The following is a 7,206-nucleotide window of genomic DNA, read 5'->3' as shown; positions in this document are numbered from 1 at the left end:
GCCTTTTCTTAAAGAGTTAATTCCGCTACAAAAAAATGGGCTTTGCAGTTATAAAGTGTCTGTAGACAAAAACAAACTGCTTCTGAGAACAATATCTAACAACTTACCTGTTAGCCCTTGTACACACGGTCGGACATTCCGACGGAAAATGTCCGATCGGACCGTGTTGTCGGATAATCCGACCATGTGTGAGCTCCATGAGACTGTTTCTGACAGACCAAGTTTTCCAGCTTGGCTATAAATTTTTCCGACAACATGATCTGATCGGACCATGTCCGATCGTTTGTAGAGAATTCCGATCGGACAAAGTGCCACGCATGCTCAGATCAAATTCCCACACCAAAGCTATTGGCTACTAGCGTGAACGTAGTCCCGTCGTAACGTCATCACGTTCTGAACGATCGGATTTTCCGACAACTTTGTCCGACCGTGTGTATGTAACAGTTTCGGACAAAATCCGACGGATTTGGTTGTCGGAATGTCCGACCGTGTGTACAAGGGCTTACTGTTGTAGGTTGTTTTCACCCCTCGTCCACAACATACACTGCAGTTTACACAGTGCACTGTTTATGAGTATGTAAGACAGTGTTGACTACATTATTAGGCCCCATTCACACCTGAGCGTTTTGCAGCTTGAAGCCTGAAAAAAAAATCCATTATTCTCTATGGCGATGGTTCACATCTCCAATCCAAGTCACCTGAAGCCCAATGCCTGAAGCTCAGACAAGTTCTGGACCCTTTTTTGTCCCTCAAATCGGGCAGATTTGGGCATTTTTGTAGCATATTAACCCAGGAAGCAGATGACAAAATCTAAAAACATAGCAACAAATTATTAAACAGATGATCATTTTTCCTATTTGCTAATGAAAAAACGCTGGAAAACGCTGCATGTAAACGTGCAAATACGCGAAACAAAACGCCTGAAAAAGGATCAACAACGCTACACTCAGGTGTGGATGGGTCTTAACTGAGCTCTGCTGTACAGAAGATTGCAAGTGGGGTTGATTTAGACTCCATTCACATTGTACGACTCCTAAGTTGCGCCAACTTTGGAGTGCAAACTTTGGATGGCTGACACTTCGGCCATAAATGTGCTTAGCACTTCATGGGTGAGTGGAGCTAAACTAGTAGTTATCATTATAGAGTCTAATGCCAAGTACACACAACTGTTTTTTCTGTCAGAATAAACTCTGACGTTTTTTCTGACGGAGTTCCGATGGAGTTTCGCTGAAACTGACTTTCTCACACACGATCACACCAAAGTCCGATCGTTTAGAAAGCAATAACGTACAAGACGTACGATGGGACTAGAAAAGGGAAGTTAAATAGCCAGTAGCCAATAGCTGCCCGTGCATCGTTTTTGGTCCATCAGAATAGTATACAGGCGAACGGTTTTCCCGATAGGAATTGATTGCATCGGAAAGATTTAAAACATGTTCTATTTCTGGCAGAATTTTCGAAAGAAAAAGTCAGATGAAGCCCAAACATGATCGAAATATCATGTGTGGGCTACATCAAATGATTCCGTCTGACCTTTTCTGCCAGAAAGTCCGACTGTGTGTACGCGGCATTAAATGTATTGAGTCACTCCAATCAAGCGTTCCCATGTTCCACACATGTAAGAGGAATGTGGAGAGTTGAATATCCACGTGCACCCTTAATCACGCAGATACTTTTGGATGCTGTTATCGTCAACGTCTTTCTTTAGTATCTATTTGTAATTCCTTACATGCTCCAATGAAATTGATTCCACAGTCAGAACATGTTTGACTGGTCCCTTGATTGCGAAGAATCTTCTGAGGGCGTTTATAAAACTGAATGTATCTATTGATTCTATGACCTCAATGTGTATGGCCCATGTACTTATACAGGTGAAAAGCACCGCCAATCGTTTGCAGCCAGCTTGCCCACCCCTCATTTTACGTGAGATGATCATCCATGGTCCAAAAACATCAAGTCCTATGTGAGTAAATGGGCGTTCTGTGCTAAGTCTGTCTGGTGGCAAGTCCGCCATCCTTTGTTCTTGGCTTTTCCTCCCTCAACATGCGGCACCTAAACCATTGTGGAGAATTTTGGATACGCACCTCTTATGCCACGTACCCACAACTGGACTTTTCGACGGACTAGGTCTGACGGTCTTCCCGACTGACTTTTGGCAGATGTCCGACAGACTTTCTGAACGAAATGGACTTGGCCACACACAACTGGACTAAGTCCGTTCGAAAGTCCGTTCGTTTTGAACGTGAAGACATAAACGGGACTATACAAGGAAGTTCAATAGCCAGTAGACAATAGCTGCCCTTGCGTCATATTTGGTCCATCAGACTAGCACACGAACTAAAGGTTTTCCCGATTTTTAGTCCGTCGGATAGATTTGAAACATGTTTTATTTCTAGGTCCGTCTGATTTTTTGGGAAAAAAAAGTCCGCTGGAGCCCATACACGATCGAATTGTCTGACGGATTCCGGTCCACTGGACCAATTCTGCCGGAAATTCCAATCGTGTGTACGCGGCATTAGAGCTAATGATCCAAAGTCTGCTGCCTAAGTTTTTATAATGGCACTTTGCATATACTCCAAAATGTTATAAAGAGTGATCAGATGAATTGCAATTAATTGCAAATGAAAAATGAACTTATTCCCAAAAATAACATTACCACTGAAGTCCTGCCACAAAAAGACCAGCTGACATCATGTCAGTGATTCTCTCGTTAACACAGGTGCCAGTTTTGATGAGGACAAGGCTGGAAATAATTCTGTAATGCTGACTGAGTTAGAATAATAGACTGGAAGCTTTAAAAGGAGGGTGGTACTTGAAATCATTGTTCTTCCTCTGCTAACCATGGTTACCTGCAAGTAAACACATGCAGTCATCATTGCTTTGCACAAAAAGGGATGCACATGCAAGGATATTGCTGTTACTAAGATTGCACCTAATTCAACTATCATCAAGAACTTGAAGGAGAGAGGTTCAATTGTTGTGAAGAAAGCTTCAGGGCGCCCAAAAAAATCCAGCAACCGCCAGGACCGTCTCCTACAGTTGATTCAGCTGCAGGATCGGGGCACCACCAGTGCAGAGCTTGCTCAGGAAGGGCAGCAGGCAGGTGTGAGTGCATCTGCACGCACAGTGAGGTGAAGACTTTTGGAGGATGACCTGGTGTCAAGAAGGGCAGCAAAGAAGCCACTTCTCTCCAGGAAAAACATCAGGGACAGACTGATAATCTGCAAAGGGTACAGGGATTGGACTGCTGAGGACTGGAGTAAAGTAATTTTCTCTGATGAATCCCCTTTGCCATTGTTTGGGGCATCCAGGAAAAAAAACTAGTCCGGAGAAGAAAAGGTGAGCACTACCATCAGTCTTGTGTCATGCCAACCGTAAAGCATCCTGGGACCATTCATGTGTGGGACTGCTTCTCAGCCAAGAGAGTGGGCTCACTTACAATTCTGCCTAAGAACACAGCTATGAATAAAGAATGGTACAAAAACATCCTCCGAGAGCAACTTCTCCCAACCACCTAAGAACAGTTTGGTGAGGAACAATGCCTTTTCCAGCATGATGGAACACCTTGCTATAAGGTAAAAGTGATAACAAACTGGCTTGGGGAACAAAACATGACAATTTTGGGTCCATGGTCAGGAAACTCCACAGACCTTAATCTCATTGGGAACTTGTGGTCAATCCTCAAGAGGCAGGTGAACAAAAAAAACACCACAAATTCTTACAAACTCCAAGTATTGATAATGCAAAAATGGACTGTCATCAGTCAAGATGTGGCCCAAAAGTTGATCGACAGCATACCAGGGGGAATTGCAGAGGTCTTGAAAAAGAAGGGTCAACACTGCAAATACTGACTCTTTTCATAAACTTAATGCAATTGTCAATAAAAGCCTTTGACACCTATGCAATGCTTGTAATTACTCTTCCATATACCATAGTAACATCTGACAAAAAGATCTAAAAACACTGGGGCAGCAGACTTTGTGAAAATTTATATTTGTGTCATTCTCAAAACTTTTGGGCACGGCTGTATACAGGGCTCACCTACAGCATTTATAATCTGAAAACATTTCTAACCTTTTACTATTAAAAAAAAATGGTTGAATAACACATCTGATAAACTGCTGAAATAATTTTTATTCATAATACAATAAAATCTGTTTTACCTAAATGAATATATATATATATATATATATTGTACTTGGTCTTTGCAAACAATTACAATGTTGTTTGATGCTATTGTACAATTCAATGGTTGATTTGTCTATTACTTAAAGTGTTTCTTTACAATAAAGTTGTTTCTGTTTTGAATGCTGTGCTAACAACATCGCTTCACGTGTTGCTGTCAGCTTTGCCACTGTCATAATGACTTCTAGAGGAAGTTCCAACGTAGTACGAAACTAAAGAGCAACCAGGAAATTGCTGGACAACTTGGGTTTGGCTAGATAAGAGATCTTGTGTATATATACGGCAATCATGCTTACTCTGAGTATGCAAAGCCACAGACATCAGAGCAGACAGATTTCAGAAGGGACAGTTAATTTACATCTGCAAATATGGGTGCCCTCCTCAGCAGCCTTTACCAAGTTCTTATGAGCTTCTCTGGCACCAAGGCTCGGATCTTGATGTTGGGTCTGGACGGAGCTGGAAAGACCACCATCCTCTACAGGCTGAAGTTAAATGAGACAGTACGTACAATCCCATCCATCGGATTTAACGTTGAGATTGTGGAGCCCATCCGTAATGTGACCTTTACTGTCTGGGATGTAGTCTGTAATGACAAACTTCGACCCCTGTGGAGGCATTACTATCCTAATACAGATGGGTTGATCTTTGTGGTGGACAGTGCTGATCCAGAGAGGTTTGATGAAGCCAGGACTGATCTCAATGCTATACTGGGGGATGATGAAATGAAAGGTGCGCCCTTTCTGTTGATGGCCAATAAGCAAGATCTCCCAGGTGCCAGGAAACCTATGGAGGTGGCAGATGCGTTTGGACTGGCGAAGATAAAAGGACATCCATGGCACATCCAGGGGTGCTGTGCAACCAATGGAGAAGGACTGGTGGAGGGGCTGGAGGTCTTCACCAACTTTTTGAAGCAGTTTCAAAAGAACAAGACTTGACAGAGGGCTAAATTCATGTCTATCCATATTATCTTGTCTTTTCTTGTCTAAGGAGCTGGAAGAGTGTACAGTATTATTACACTGTTATCAACTTGTTCTTCATAAGCCAAGGAGTGGAGGAACCGTGCAAGCCAAAGACTTTCACAATCGTCATCCAGCTCCCCCTGTTGTCTCTAACATGTAAGACTACCAAAGGAAAGGTTTTGTGGCTGAGTTTAATGCCCGGTACACACGATCGGAATTTTGGTCGGAAAAAGCTCTGATGGTTTTCCCGACGGAATTCCAACGGGATTTCGCTCAAGCTGTCTTGCGTATACACGGTCACACCAAATTCCGACCGTCAAGAACGCCGTGACGTACAACACGTACAACGGGACTAGAAAAAGGAAGTTCAAAAGCCAGTCGTCAATATCTTCTGTCTCATAGTTGAATCTGAGCATGCGTGAGTTTTTGCACGTCGGAATTGCATACACACAATCGGATTTTCAGATAGGAACATGCTCTCAATCTTTTCCTGGCTGAAATTCGGCCAGAAAAAGTCTGATGGAGCCTACACACGATCGCATTTTCCAATCAAAAGCTCTCATCTGTCTTTTGCTGGCCGAATTTCCGATCGTATGTACACGGCATAAGAGATTAAGTACTGTGGAAAATCCCATTTAAAGGACTAGTTGTAGGATCTGAAACAAATTATAGTGCAAAAATGTAAAAATTTGTGATTTCGCAGACAGATTTGACAATAGAGGGTCTTACTGAGTAAGTAGAAAATAATTTCTGCTATATTTGCATGTAAAAAATATGTCTTGTTTCAGACATTTTGTTTATACACTGTATTTCAATAAATATATATATATATATTTTTTAAATAAAACAAGATATTTCTTGAGCAAATATTTGATGTATTATCCATTCTTACCCTATGACTTTTTTGGGGCTCCATGTCTGACAGGCATTCCAGAGCTGCATTAGCCACTCAATAGAGTGCTACCAGGGTCTGCTGTTATAATTTTTAGACCTGCACTCATGTACTAGGCCAATTTAGTCAGTAGCCATATAATCTACTGGCATATCTTTAGAATGACAAGTACGAGTATAAAGAGAACATACAAACTCCATGCAGATAGTGTCCTGGCCTATATTTGAACCATTGCCGCAAGCCACTGTGATTAACGTATCTAAACCAATATAAAAATATTACATAGGTCAACACATGATCACAGATATAAAAAAAATCAAAAAAAGTACTGAAAATAGGAAAACACATTATAAAAAAAAATATAGAAACTTACATACTAGATTACTTAGACAGAGAAAAGCAAGAATGCCTGTGTAGGGCGCTGTGGCTTAGTTAGTTAACCGCTTGCCGACCAGCCACCACAGTTAATCTGCAGCAACATGGCTCAGCTGCGCAAATCGCCGTCATGTTACACCGGTTCCGCTTTTGCCCACTAGGGGGCGCACGCCCCCTGCTCGCCCATGGAGCTGTTGCACGTGCTCCCACGATCGCTTGGGGCACACGGAGAAATGGAATCTGTGTGTGTAAACACACGGTTTCCGGTTCTCTGAGGGGAGAAGAGACAGATCGTCTGTTCCTACAGAGTATAAACAGCGATCTGTCATCCCCCCTACACAATCCCCTCCCTCCTTCAGTTAGAACACATACTAGGCAACACAATAACCCCTTGATCGCTCCCTAGTGTTAACCCCTTCCCTGCCAGTGACATTTTTACAGTAATCAATGCATTTTTATAGCACTGATCGCTGTAAAAATGCCAATGGTCCCAAAAATGTGTCAAAATTGTTCGAAGTGTCCACCATAATGTCGCAGTCCCGATAAAAATCGCAGATTGCCGCCATTACTAGTAAAAAAAAAATAATAATAATAAAAATGCCATAAAACGTACCCGTATTTTGTAGACGCTATAACTTTTGCGCAAACCAATCAATATACGCTTATTGCGATTTTTTTTTACCAAAAATATGTAGAAGAATATATATTGGCCTAAACTGAGGAAAATAATCGTTTTTTATATATTTATGGGGGATATTTATTATAGCAAAATGTAAAAAAAGAATTATTTTTTTT

The 7,206-nt window shown here is 41.8% G+C and overlaps 1 pseudogene; it reads left to right on the top strand.

Annotated features, from left to right (window-relative positions):
• Nucleotides 1-4,344: 4,344 nt before the first annotated feature.
• Nucleotides 4,345-6,011, top strand: LOC143961350 (uncharacterized; annotated as a pseudogene).
• The last annotated feature ends 1,195 nt before the right edge of the window (nt 6,012-7,206 follow it).

This window comes from Lithobates pipiens, unplaced genomic scaffold, assembly GCF_037356315.1.
Source record: "Lithobates pipiens isolate NorthernLeopardFrog02 unplaced genomic scaffold, aLitPip1_a1.2 Scaffold_8, whole genome shotgun sequence".
Lineage (NCBI taxonomy): Eukaryota > Metazoa > Chordata > Amphibia > Anura > Ranidae > Lithobates > Lithobates pipiens.
Note: the sequence above shows the minus strand (reverse complement) of the source record. Positions and strands in the feature narration are given on the sequence as shown.